We start from the raw sequence: 13,780 nt of genomic DNA, 5'->3' as shown, positions 1-13,780 counted from the left end.
TTAACCTATAAATGTATACATAATTAATAACAAAATCTGGTTTGGCTCAAATCCACCCCCTTTCATTTAGGTCACGCTTGCCACTAGAGAGGTGCTCCAATTGCTTCTGGTCCATACCATAAACGTCATCTCTAATTGGCTGAGAAGCAAAATGCAGGAAAGTGTACTAGAAGGAGTACTGCACTAAGGGACATAAAGGAGCCATTGGACCACCGTATGGGATAAAACCGGTACCATCAAGAATTACAGCAGCCTTTGAAAAGTGGAGATCCTGTGCAATAATAAGATCCACCATTAATATTATTCCTCCCACCACGCGAAGATCAACCATCAACCATTTGCCACAGGAAGGATCTAGTTATCTCCTGTTGTAAACACCACACAGTACATGTCACCAATAATGAACTACTCCTACCACACAAAGAATCACCACAAATGATTGCCCCCTCACCAGAGACATATTCACAATTAATGATGGTCCTCCCGCCCCAGGAAGATCCATCATTAATGATGGCCCTCCCATCCCAAGAAGAGCCACCCTTAATGTTGGTCTTCCTGACACATGAAGATCCATCACTTAATTATGGTCCCCCTACTATCGGAAGATACGCCACTAATAATTGTTTTTCCACCATTATTGATGGTCCTATTCCTAGAGAGATATTTTATCCCGTGTGAGTCAGCTTTGCAAGTTTCCCAGTATCTCTTTTGTTTCCTGTTGTTTGTTGAGTTAGTTTTATGAATTCCAACATAACTTAAGACTTTAAGTTCCTGGGTTTCACTAAGCTACTGGGTTTCAGGATGCCAAACTTTCTGAATGTTCCAACCTAGATAAAACATGTCTACACAAAAAAAAAATTGAAAAAAAAAAAAGATACAGAAACAAAAAATCCCTACATTAGACTGATAAATGTACATATACATCCAGTATAATAAGAATGGAAAATTCCAAGAGAATATTGATGTTACGTTACTTTGTTATTATTGTTGAACTTAATATTCTGGATTTCTTTTCTGATTTCTTTTAAGACGGTACGGTATGATTTTGTTTTGTGCACATGTCTTGGCAACTGTACAAAAATGTTAGTTAATGCACAGAACATTTTGTTCTGGGTATTTTTTAAGCATCATACATTCAAACATTATTTTAATAATATGTCACAATATGAATACTATTTTATAAATTTGTGCACCAAAGTTTCTTTCATTTCGATTTTACCGTCCTGTGAGTAGCCGGAAGCTATTTTGGGTTGGCCTATTTCGTCATTGCTAATTTATGACATATATCTTGGATTGATACTTGGTCCTTCATTAAAACACAAGTAAATCAGCACAGTCCTGACAACTGAGTTTAGCTTCTGAACCAAACAACCCAGTCCAGTGGGTGCCAAGAGACTCCCTAAGCCCTTTTGGCTACGGCCTCCAATATATAATTCAGTACACGCTGGCAGCTTCACTATCTGCTTTTCTCCAAAGTGAAAACAGAGAAATCAGTGGACTGTGATTGGATGCCTTGGGGGAGTGGGTGTGTCAGTGCTCTAGCAAATGAAGGTGCCAGGATTATAGGGAGAACCAGTTCCATACAAGACGGACACAGAGCAGGCAAGCACCGGGCGGACATGGACTTCCTCAGGTCTCTCGGGCACCCGGAGGAGATTTATAATCTTCTCAGGTACAAACTGGGAGGCTACAGGGCGGTGGTGCCCAAAATGGACCGGGTGAGTCTGCCAGGAGGGATGCCAGCTTCCTGTCCTAGAGGTTGGGAGGTGGTTTATGGGTATTTAGCCTGCATCATTTTTTTGAATGACTGTGAAGATCAATAATACATCGGTAGCATAAGATACAACGTTAAAGCCCTTTACTGGAAGAATGGACCAAGAGATAGTTGTCCGAGAGGTGCAATAGATTACATACCTGCCTAAATGTACTACATTGAGGTCACAATCAGGGCTATTATACCTGCCCTAGGGTTTCCACATTGATTTGGTATAACAAAGGAATCTGACAACAGATCAGCCCCATTCAGCCACATCTAGTCTGCACCTTTTTCCTGCTGTAAGGGCTTAAACATTCTTTGACCTTTAAGATTCATATGCTTACCCCATACCTAAATTCCCTGAATTTGTTAACACCTACCACCTGAGAGGCTGTTCCATTTTTTTGCCGTCCTCTTGGTAAAGTAAAACATCCTTACATTACATGTAAACCTCTGATCACCTAGTTTGAGATTATAATCTCTTGCTCTAACATTTCTCCACCTTCCTTCCTGTATTTTGTTAAATCCCTTTATGTACTTAATTTATATCCCTTCTCTCTCTCTCTCTCTCTCTTTTTGGTTTTCCCTGATATTTTTTTATCCTGCAAACCAGTACTGTTTAATATACATATCCTGGAGGTGCGACTTCATTGGCCAGACATAAAAAATAAACTAATACATATCAACAAAGTGGGTTTGACTTAGCAGACATGGCGACTACCCTACACCCTTTTACAGAGGTGCTTAATCATAGGCTATCATACGCTCATGTAACGTATGCTGGAGACAGAAAGTTTACTCCATGTTTGGCTGATGGTCTTCATGGGCTGGAGATTGTGGACACTGGGCCAACTCAGTAACCCAGAGATCAGCGGTTAGAAAAGGGGCTAAAGGAAGGCTGCACCGTACACAAGTTATTTTCCTGCCTGTACTTGACAGCATGTAGACTCCATCCTGTCTCTCTAACCCCAAGGACTCCATGAGTAAGACCCTGCAGACCTGCTACAGGTACCTGGATGAAACCGGCCGGAGCTTCTCAGTCGTGGTCCAGACTTTGGATGGTGAATTAAGGTGAGCAAAGAAGACATAACTCTTCACATTACATGTATTACATTACATTTATATAGTGCAAGCAGATTCCATAAGGCCGTTGAATAAATTAAAATCACGAACAATAACAAACTGGTACAAAATGAGAAGAGGGCCCTGCTCTTGCGAGCTGACACAGGCACAACAAGACGTGTCAGTTAACGCCCTAGGCCTGCAGATCATGAGACCACGGAAAATACTTTTTTATTTGCGTTCTCTTAGCTGTCTTTAGTATGTATTATAACTAAATGCAAAAAGTGTGATAAAGTGCGCTCAGTGATGTATCTAATAAGATAAAACAGAACTTGGAATATCTGGAAATTCCTGGTTCAAACGATCTTGCAAACAGATATCTTAAAGGGGGCCCTCCTCACCTGTTGTCTCTGTAAGTCAATTTGTTATGTTACATGCTACTTGTTATGTCCTGTCTACCCATTGTACAGCGCTACGGAATTTGATGGCGCTATATAAAACAATAAATAATAATAAAAACACAGCCAATAGTGTAATACAGTACAGATACACCCCCCCCCCCCTCAATGCTGGATTCACTCACAAACAGGGAGGTAATATAGGCTCACCAAAAGTTCCGTCTCCAAATATCTTCAGGCATGCAAGTACCAAAGATTTGCTGAAAAAGAAGAGAACGGTCCTCGATGACAAAGTAAAACTGTTACAATGAAGTAAAAACAAGTGAAACGTTGCTGTCATACAAAATCGCTACGCGTTTCGCTCAATCAAAGCTTCATCTGGACGTTGTTTCTCAGTGTTCCTTATATGCACCGTTCTCTTCCTTCTTCTGTATATGTCACAGTCTGGCATATCAAGTCCATATCCCTGTATTACTCTCTACTCCTTGGAAGATATTAACCCCTTCTTAACCTTTTCTCAGGACGTAGAAGTATTCTCAAAACGATGGGAGATGTATTATATATAAATATCAACCCAAAAAGGAATTCATATATATTACAGACGAGGTACATAACGTAAGGGATATAATTGTCTGTATGCATATAAAACCTTTTAACCTCTCATTAGTTGTAGTTTGATGTAACATAGTAAGTGTAACATTCTTCCATACAAATTATATACGCAAAAGACCCACATAACGGGGAGGATAAATGTAAATGAAAAAGCTACAAAAGATGTATAGAAATATATAAAAATTTCTAATATCTTTATATTTATATTACACTCTACCACATCAAACGAGAGGATTATAAAACGTTGTAAAGATCAAACTCCGTATTTAACACTTCTGGATTTAATGTCCCCAATTCAAACACCTGTTTCATTTCTCGTTGTCCCATATTTTTTATGCAGTTATCACCTCTCCAATATCTCTGTACTTCCTCTATAGCATAAAAAATGAAGCCTTCTGGATTTTTATTATGATTGTCTAAAAAATGTTTCGATACTGAATGTTTTTTTTATATTGCGAAGGTGTTCATTTATTCTATGTGACGTACGGCCCACATGGACAAGCTAATAAATATATCACATTAGTAGAATGACATGTTCGTAATATTTTTAGATCATATTTATTTCCATTACTGCGTGATATAAAATTCTCCACAGGAAATTTTCGTTGTTTCGTTACCTTACATGCATTGCAGCATTTACAGCCGTAGAAACCCACTTTTTTTTTTACTGTTGTAGAATGTGTTTGAGAGCTTTTTTTTTTTGTGTCTCTTATATGACTTTTAGATCATTTTTGTTTTAAATTTGGAGTACCCCTAAAAATAAATACATCATCCAAAAATAGAATGTGCCTATGTTTTTTTTTTTTTAAATAATTTTCATATCTGTTTTTGACTTGTTATTGAAATTTAAAATAATTGGGGGGCATTCAAAATTCATTTCTATTCCAATAAATCTAACCTGTTCCCATTTTCTATTTGGAGTCTAGTTCTATCAATATAAATCTTCTTTATAACCTTTTTCTAGAAACCTTTGTTTGAAAATAATAGTTTGTTCCTTGTACACATCTACCTCAGTACAGTTATGTCTTATACGTAGCAAGTGACTTTTTGGTACCCCTTTCAACCACGGACTGTAGTGGCGACTCTTTTGATCTATAAAATTATTTGCATCAACTTCCTTGAAGTACGTTTTTGTTTTAATATTCTATTCCTCTATATATATTTCTAGGTCCAAAAATTGTATATATTGTGTACTATATACGGAATTTAAAATTATGTTCATTCCATTGTTATTTATATTATTTAAAAAAAAGATCCTCCTCTTTTCCTTTCCAAATGAAAAACAGATCATCAATATATCTGTAAAAATAAATTATATTTGCCCTCCACTTGCGTTTGCTCCAAATAAATTGATCTTCTCATTTCGACATGAAACTTGGCCCCCATAGCTGAGCCTTTTTTCTGCAAGAAGTATTTGTTGTCAAACCCAAAAAAATTATGTTTCAAATTTGTGTGACATCGTGTATTACATGTATAATAACCATACATGGTCCCTTGCGGGACGCGGCCAGGACTGCCCACTGACGTCAGCAGAAATGCCTTAATATATTAATCATTGTTTTTCTATCATTCAAAATAAAATAATTAACCAATTAAACTGGAGCTTTATTTGACTTAACCACTAGACGTTGGCCAGGATGCCTCCATATGAAGTACCAGCTAAATTAATGCCCAGAGCAACCGAATGAAAAGAGATGGATCAAATAGCTGCCAATTAACAGTTTTGCTAACAAGACCGAATTACAGAGAGATAATTTTCCTGCAGTTTAGGTCCCTCACTTGATTACTGATGTCCCACAGAGTCTTTGGTTTAAGATGATACTGGGCCAACATCCAACAAAGTCTAACACTCACTAAATCTCCATACACTGTTAAAAAACAAAGCTGTCCACTAACACACACTAACAACGTGCACTAACACCCAATGACACATCCCAAAAACACACACAGCCTAACACTATACACTGACACCCCACACACATGCTCATCCCTACACCCCACACAGTCTAGCATTGTATAGTAACACACATACATACACACTCATGGTTGCCCTTACTTTATCTCTCATTTCTCTTTATAGCTCTTCATAGTCAACCCCATGATTTACATTCACATATATTGGATTAATGTTTGTGAATGTATGCAGGGCTTTTAAGACATATTTATTTATTTTAACAGGGATGCAGTTTGTATATTTTACTTGGTCCTGCGTGCTCTGGACACGGTGGAAGATGATATGACCATTAACCTTGAGACAAAGATCCCAATTCTACGTAACTTCCATACCTACCTGTATGACCCGGAGTGGAAATTTACCGACAGCAAAGATAAGGACAGACAGGTTCTTGAAGACTTCCCAACGGTACTTATTAATCTAGTATAGATGGATTAGTTATGTAAACCTAAAGTCTCTATTGGTATGGTCGGCAACATTAAAATAATTGGGGTTTTGCTCAAGTATGTGTTTCATCAATACCTACACAATATGACCAAAACTGAGTGGACGCCCCTCCTAATTATTGAGTTTAGGTGATTCATCCACACTGCATTGGCACAAATTCCAAAACGCCAAAATCTTGTGGAAAGCCTCGACAGAAGAGCGGAAGATGTTATATCTGCAAAGCGGGGGCCAACTCAATATACGTTCCCATGGTTTTGGAATGGGATGTTTAATAAGCTCATATGTGTGTGATGGTCAGGTGTCCACATTCTTTTGGTCATTCAGTGTAATAATTCATTTCAATTCTTATTGTTTTTTTTTTTCCTCATCAGATTTCGCTGGAGTTCAGAAATCTAGCTGTTGTTTACCAAGATATTATTGCAGACATATGCGCAAAGGGGGGAGATGGGTTGGCGAGTTTCCAGGAGAAGAAGATGGACTCTTTAATGGAGTGGGACGAAGTAGATACACACAATACATTTCAGAAGCTCTTCCAAGATGCTTCAATTAATTGTTTGCTCATAGGTATTACATTTTGTAACATTTGTGTGTTTATTTTCAGTACTGCCATTATGCTATCGGTGGAAATGGCTTTTCCCGTCTGTTTTCGGCATCACAGTTGGAAGATGCAGCGATTGGTCTGGACACACACTTTTCCAACTCCATGGGTCTATCTCTACAAAAAGCCAACATCATCCGTGACTACCTGAAAGATCAATTGGAAGGTCGGGAGTTCTGGCCAAGAGAGGTCAGCACAGACATTGCGTTCTGTTCAGTTCTAGTGTTGGTGATATAGGGGAATTCCACCATTTCTAGTTATGTTTTATATGGTGGTTGTGCACAGTGATATTAAAGTGTTAAATGAAAGGTATGGTTTTTTTGATAAAATGTGAGAGCTTAACCTTGACTGTAGCTTAAACATGAGCTCAGTTGAGAAGGAACACAGGTGATAATTCCAGCTTGAAAAAAGTTACCCTACGTAGGAGATAGGGATAGATTTCTCTCACTAGACATGCGTCCTTTCTGTAAAATAATGTCATAGTGTCAAAGGAGCTTCCAGAGCATCTCTCGATGCTGTCATACGCCTTCTTATAGTTGAAAAAGTTGATGTACAAAGAGGCGTTCCACTCCAAGGACTGCTTGACTATGATGCGTCGTGATGATATCTGGTCTGTGCATGATATGTTCTGCCTGGAAGCCTGTCTGTATATCTTGAAACTGTGGATCGGCGGTTGCTGAGGTCCCCTTTCTTGGGGATCCTGATAAGGTATCCTTTAATCCAGTTTGCCGGAATATCTGCTTTGCATATCTTCTTAAAGAGGGGGTACAGCATCTCCACTGAAGCATCTAGGTCTGCTTTTAGTGCCTTCTTCATCGGCGTGATGGTTGTCGCGATTTCATCTCTGATTAGCTTGTTTCAGTTGATCTGGAGGTCCTCTTGGCTGTTGCCGTTGAATGATGCCAGTCCATCCACATAGTCTCTCTTGACCTTCCTGATGTTTCTCTTCACCACTCTGTGGTCTTCTTTGGCCCTTGCTGCTCTAGTCCTACTGTTGTTGACTGCTACCTTCTTCTTTCTGCCTTCTATCTTGGAAAGAGTCTCTGCTGTGATCTGCTTTTTCTACTGGTGTTTTTTTGGACTCCGAGCACTCCCTGGCATGATGTTCTAAGTGTCTCTTTCACTTTCTGCCAGCTGTTAAGAGCACTGTCTTCCTCTTCCTTGAACAGCTGCTGTAGTACTGAAAACCTTTTCTTCAGCCCAAAGTCTTCTTTGGTCATGGAGTCCTTCAGAAAGCTGACATTTTACTTCGTTCTTCTGTCTGACGTGTATAGCCATTTCTTCTTCAGCTTCAGTCTGGCCAATAACGTCCTGCAGGTATCTTCTTAATTTCTTGCTAATGCAGACATTGTCGACATGGATCTCTGTTGCTTTGTCTGGCAATACCCAGGTACTCTTGTGGATCCACTTGTGAGGAAACATGCTCCTGATGATCAGGTTGTTGAGTATACACACATCTGCAGACATCTTTCCTTTCTCACTAATTTCTCCCAGTGCATGGGTGCCTGTAACGTGTTTGGATCCTATTTTGTCATGCCCAATCTTGGTGTTGAAGTCTCCCATAAGAATGGTTATACATTTTTCTGGAAAAGTGGTCTTTGTCTGAAGCATGTCATAAAAGTGGTCTTTATTCTCTTCCTCATTGCTATTGGTTAGAGAGTATCACTGGACAAGGTTCATCTTGATCTTCTTCTTGGTTCTAAAGGATGCTGTGATGATCCTTGGGCCATGCACCTCCCATCCTATCAGTGCTCTCTCTGCCTGTTTGAACAGCATTAAGCCTACTCAATGCGTGTGTTGGTGCAATACTCTCTTCATGTCCAGAGTACACCAACAGTTCTGTCATCAGTCGTCTCTGTACAATTTGTGTTCATCTTGTCTGGGTAATGCCTAGCAGGGTTAGGTTTTTGCTTATCATCTCTGCTGCAACTTGCACCAACTTTCCTGACTCATACATGGTCCTCATGTTCTATGTGCTGATGTCGATCCTCCTGGTTGAATGAAGGGTAGTCAACTTAGTGACTTCCTTTCACCACCCAGCTTCATACATTTCCTTCTTCTTTCAGGCTAAAAGTCCCTGTTATCTCTGATGTAAGCGCTTGTTGATGTTAGCAAGCTGATTTTTTTGAGAATGGGGTTGCTAGCCACCACACCCAACCTTCATCCTTTACCCTGACTTGGGACAGGCAGTTTTTCTTGAAGGACCTAAATAGTAGAGGTAATCTGTTTGGTAACAGAGTTTTAACCCCTTCACGACAAATGTATGGGCTGCTGTTAAATACCTGCATCGCCGTAATCGTCAGTTTTGCAGCATCCACGGAAGGAATGCCCTCCCCCGAAAACAAATGGACGCCGCAAAACCGATCATCAAAGCCAGCAATATCGAAGCATGTCAGTAACAGACAAGCAACCACAAGCGCCATCAGTAAATGGCATTGCCGACACTCAGAAGAGATGCTATTTTGGAGTATCCTTGTATGAGGAGGTAAGCGACTGGATCGGGGTGAATCGCTGGATGTCGTATATCTTGATTTTTCCAAAGCATTTGATACAGTGCCACATAAAAGGCTGGTACATAAAATGAGAATGCTTGGGCTGGGGGAGAATGTGTGTATGTGGGTAAGTAACTGGCTCAGTGATAGGAAACAGAGGGTGGTTATTAATGGTACATACTCTGAGTGGGTGACTGTTACTAGTGGGGTACCACATGGGTTAGTTTTGGGTCCTATTCTTTTTAATATATTTATTAATGACCTAGTAGAGGGATTGTATAGTAAAGTATCAATTTTTGCAGAGGATACTAAGCTCTGTAACATGGTTAACACAATAGAGGACAGTGCACGATTACAAATGGATCTGCATAGGTTGGAGGCTTGGGCTGGGATGTGGCAGATGAGGTTCAACACAGATAAATGTAAGGTTATGCACATGGGGAAGAAAAATCCAGGCTGGGAATATGTATTAAATGGGAAAACACTGGGGACGACTGACATGGAAAAGGACTTAGGAGTTTTAGTTAACAGTAAATTTACCTGTAGCGACCAGTGTCAGGCAGCTGCTGCTAAGGCAAATAAAATCATGGGGTGCATCAAAAGGGGCATAGATGCCCACGACAAGGAAATAATTCTACAACTGTACAAGTCACTAGTCAGACCACACATGGAATACTGTGTACAGTACTGGGCACCAGTGTACAAGAAAGATATAGTGGAGCTGGAGAGGGTTCAAAGACAGGCAACCAGAGTAATAAGGGGAATGGGAGGACTACAGTACCCAGAAAGATTATCAGAATTAGGGTTATTTAGTTTGGAAAAAAGACGGATTAGGGGGGACTTAATAACTATGTATAAATATATAAGGGGGCAGTACAGAGATCACTCCCAGGACCTAATTATACCCAGGACTGTATCTATAACAAGGGGACATCCTCTACGGTTGGAGGAAAGAAGGTTTCTACACCAGCACAGACGGGGGTTCTTTACAGTAAGAGCGGTGAGATTATGGAACTCTCTGCCAGAGGAAGTGGTAATGGCAAACTCAATAAAAGAGTTCAAAAGGAGCCTGGACGTGTTTCTTGAAAGCAATAATATTACAAGTTATGGATATTAGATTAATAGGGACAGAACGTTGATCCAGGGATTTATTCTGATATTTGGAGTCGGAAGGAATTTTCCCCCTGGTATGGGGCAATTGGCATCTGCTTCATAAGGGTTTTTTGCCTTCCTCTGGATCAACACAGTAGGGACACAATATGTATATAGGTTGAACTTGATGGACTTTGGTCTTTTTTCAACCTTATGAACTATGTTACTATGTTACTATGTTAAGATGGCAGTGCCAACTGCCGAAATGAGAAAGAAGAAAAATACAGCTAAACAGCAACACTGAAAAATGTTAAGAGCCTTTGTCCCAAAATGTACTACGAGTAAGAAACAGTCTTGTCATTAAGGGGTTAATTGTGTTCTCTTCTCAACCCTTTAATTCCTCTTTTGGGATAGTATTTGCGTCTGTATATGATTTTCTCAGCAAACTACATACTATAACCAGCATTCTAACCTCCCCTTTGTTTGTGCACCAGGTGTGGAGTAAGTACGGAAATAACCTCTCAGATTTTGCAAAGCCGGAGAACATCGTCCCGGCTGTGCAGTGTTTGAACGAGTTGATTACCAACGCCTTGAACCATGTGCCGGACGTCCTCACCTACCTGTCACGGCTTAAAAATCAAAGCGTCTTCAACTTCTGCGCCATCCCCCAGGTGGGTACCTAGCTGTATGTCTGATGTTTAACCATTGAAGGGAAAAATAAACTAATTAAAATGCCTGATCGCTTCTGTAAACATAACTATTTATTGTACAGAACTTTGCTGTTCCTCTTCAATGTGCCACATGTCTTCAATTATTTTCTATAATTTATTAATATATTTAAGGTAATGGCTATAGCCACTTTGGCTGCGTGTTACAACAACCAGCAAGTATTTAAAGGTGTTGTGAAAATCCGCAAGGGACAGGCTGTCACTCTAATGATGGATGCCACCAACATGGACGCTGTGAGGGCCATCACGCTCCAGTATATTGAAGAGGTAAGACAGATTTCTCTTTGTTATTATCAACTCACGTCTGCTAGAAATTCAATGTTTTCTTCTCCTTTCTTTCTCTCATATAATCTTGTATGTGTATTAATGCAGAGCATTTTAGGAAGCATGCACAGACTTCACTATACATTACTAAGGACCAGTTTCAGGTTGTTGGGCCAAGGAAATTCACTAATTAGCCTTACATAAAAGTGAGAAGAATTGTAGGAAATTTAAAAAAATGGAACTGAAACCCCCTAATTGAATAAAAATTCATCTGAGTCGTCCAATGTTGTCGTCCTTCCCCATGATCATACCTGAAAACTCTCCTGGCTTCGCCCGGAGAACTCCGGGAGAAGCGCTGCTTCTCCAGCCCTGACATGACCCACTCCCCTCCCATTTCCCCTTTAAATGGGGGTGTTTCACGCCATCTCAGTGGCAACACCCCACTGATGTTAGCGCGAACGCCCACTGACGGCGGCAGTACTGCCCACCGACATCAGCGGGCACGCCTGCGGCATCAGTGGGCAGTCCTGGCCGTGTCCCTCGGTGCAGATCGCATTGAAATCCTACCATTAGCCCCAGGGCCGGCCCAAGGCAAAATACCGCCTGGGGCGAATTTTAAAATGCCGCCCCCCCCCTTATCTACCTTTCCTCTCTCCCCCCCCGCCGCCCCCCCCCTTGTACTTACCTTTCAGCAGTCCTGCGGCGAGTCTCCCTGTTCGGTCTCGGTGCCGCCTATGAGGAAATCTTCCGGCACTCAGCATTACAAGCCGGCACCGAGACCGAACAGGGAGACTCGCCGCAGAGGAGAGAGAGAGGGGCGCCGAGCGGGTACTGACAGCTTGGTAAGCGAAAACCACTCGGCGCCCCTTTCTTTCGCTTTAAAAAAAAAAAAAAAAAAAAAAAAAGGCTTGGGGAGGTGAAGTGCCGCCCCTTCAAAAGTGCCGCCTGGAGCGGTTGCCCCACTTGGCTCCATTGTCGGGCCGGCCCTGATTAGCCCAAATGGATATTATTTACAATTTTAAGTTGTTAAGCTTGGCCATGTTTATGTCTTTTATGCTATTTGGGCAAACCTTAGGGTTTGACACCCCACCTGCCACACAGGCTCCTTATTAATGGTGTCCAGAGAGGGCTTTAAATTAGGTGAGAGTCTCTGGGATAAAATGCAAAGCATTCACACTGATTCGATTCATTTGTAAGCAAGATAGCCATGAAAAATTAGATAGGGCTCCCAAAATTTTGACGTAGTGGCAGGCTAAGCAATATATGGCCATATAGTGTGAAGGAATCCAATATTTATGCCGCAGATAAGAGGGTTTTTTAATAATATTCACTGCTCTGTTTTGTGTCCTTTGTAAAGATATCATTGCAAATATCTTAGGCCAAGGGAGCAGTTTAAAATGTGATTTTCACTACTGTTTTTCATTTCCTGAGTTGCTGAAAATATATATATTTTCTTTCATTTACAGATTTATCAAAAAATCCCTCTGACAGACCCCACGTCGGGCAAGACGCAGCACATCATTTCCTCCATACGCAACCTGTGCTTGCCAAAAAGTTCAACGGTATCACACAATAATTTATCCCCCATTTACCGGCCCTGTTCTATATTTCTGGCTGAATCTGTTCTAGGTACCTGTTCTAGGTGTCTCAAGTGCACACTAGGCAGTGATTTAAGGACATGCAGGTCTGATCGAGGTGGTGACCCATCAGCATTCCTGGGAACTTCCAGGCTCTGGTTATCCAGATCTCTTTGTTTTCGGGAAGTAGGTAGGCTGTCCCGCTGACACCAATGAACGGTCCCGCTAATGACGTTGGTGGTCCCACTGAAACCTAATCCTTTTTAACCCCTTCACGACAAAGCCCGTACATGTACGGCCTCACGATGCAATGCAAAGCCCGGACATGTACCTGCTGCTGTGAAATACCTGCATCGCCAAGAGATTTATAAAAAAAAACAAGTGTGTATAGAAAGGCAAACCACATAGTAGAAGGATAATAAATAATAATTTGCGGTTATGGTGAGCACACTGTGATCTTTAAAGCAGAGTTAACTTTAAAATTTTCCATTTTTTGTAGAGTAACAGGACGAAGACATGAGGACCAAAAGAAATCGTCAAATAAGATCAATGTCAAACTTCACACTTAGCCCTCTAGCAGATACGAAATATGAAAATGAAAACAAAAAAAAAAATAAAGAAACTGAACTGAAAGGAAAGAGTTGCCTCCGTCTCCGTGTCTGGGGGCAAATGGGAGAATATGATGATATAAATTTACCATTAAGCTCCAATTTTATAAAAATATCTTACAGTAGGGTAGAGTCATGTCTCAAAAAGCTTAGGTGGATAAGGGGTGGCAGACAGATAACTTTGAAATAGCT

The 13,780-nt window shown here is 40.7% G+C and overlaps 1 pseudogene; it reads left to right on the top strand.

Moving 5' to 3' along the window:
- Positions 1 to 1,619: 1,619 nt before the first annotated feature.
- On the top strand, positions 1,620 to 13,072 carry LOC149281536 (squalene synthase-like; annotated as a pseudogene).
- The last annotated feature ends 708 nt before the right edge of the window (positions 13,073 to 13,780 follow it).

This window comes from Sceloporus occidentalis, unplaced genomic scaffold (assembly GCF_023333645.1).
Source record: "Sceloporus occidentalis isolate IW3139 unplaced genomic scaffold, rSceOcc1.0.p SCAF_131, whole genome shotgun sequence".
Taxonomy (NCBI): Eukaryota; Metazoa; Chordata; class Lepidosauria; order Squamata; family Phrynosomatidae; genus Sceloporus; species Sceloporus occidentalis.
The sequence above is the reverse complement of the archived record's forward strand: the minus strand, read 5'-3'. Positions and strand labels throughout refer to the sequence as shown.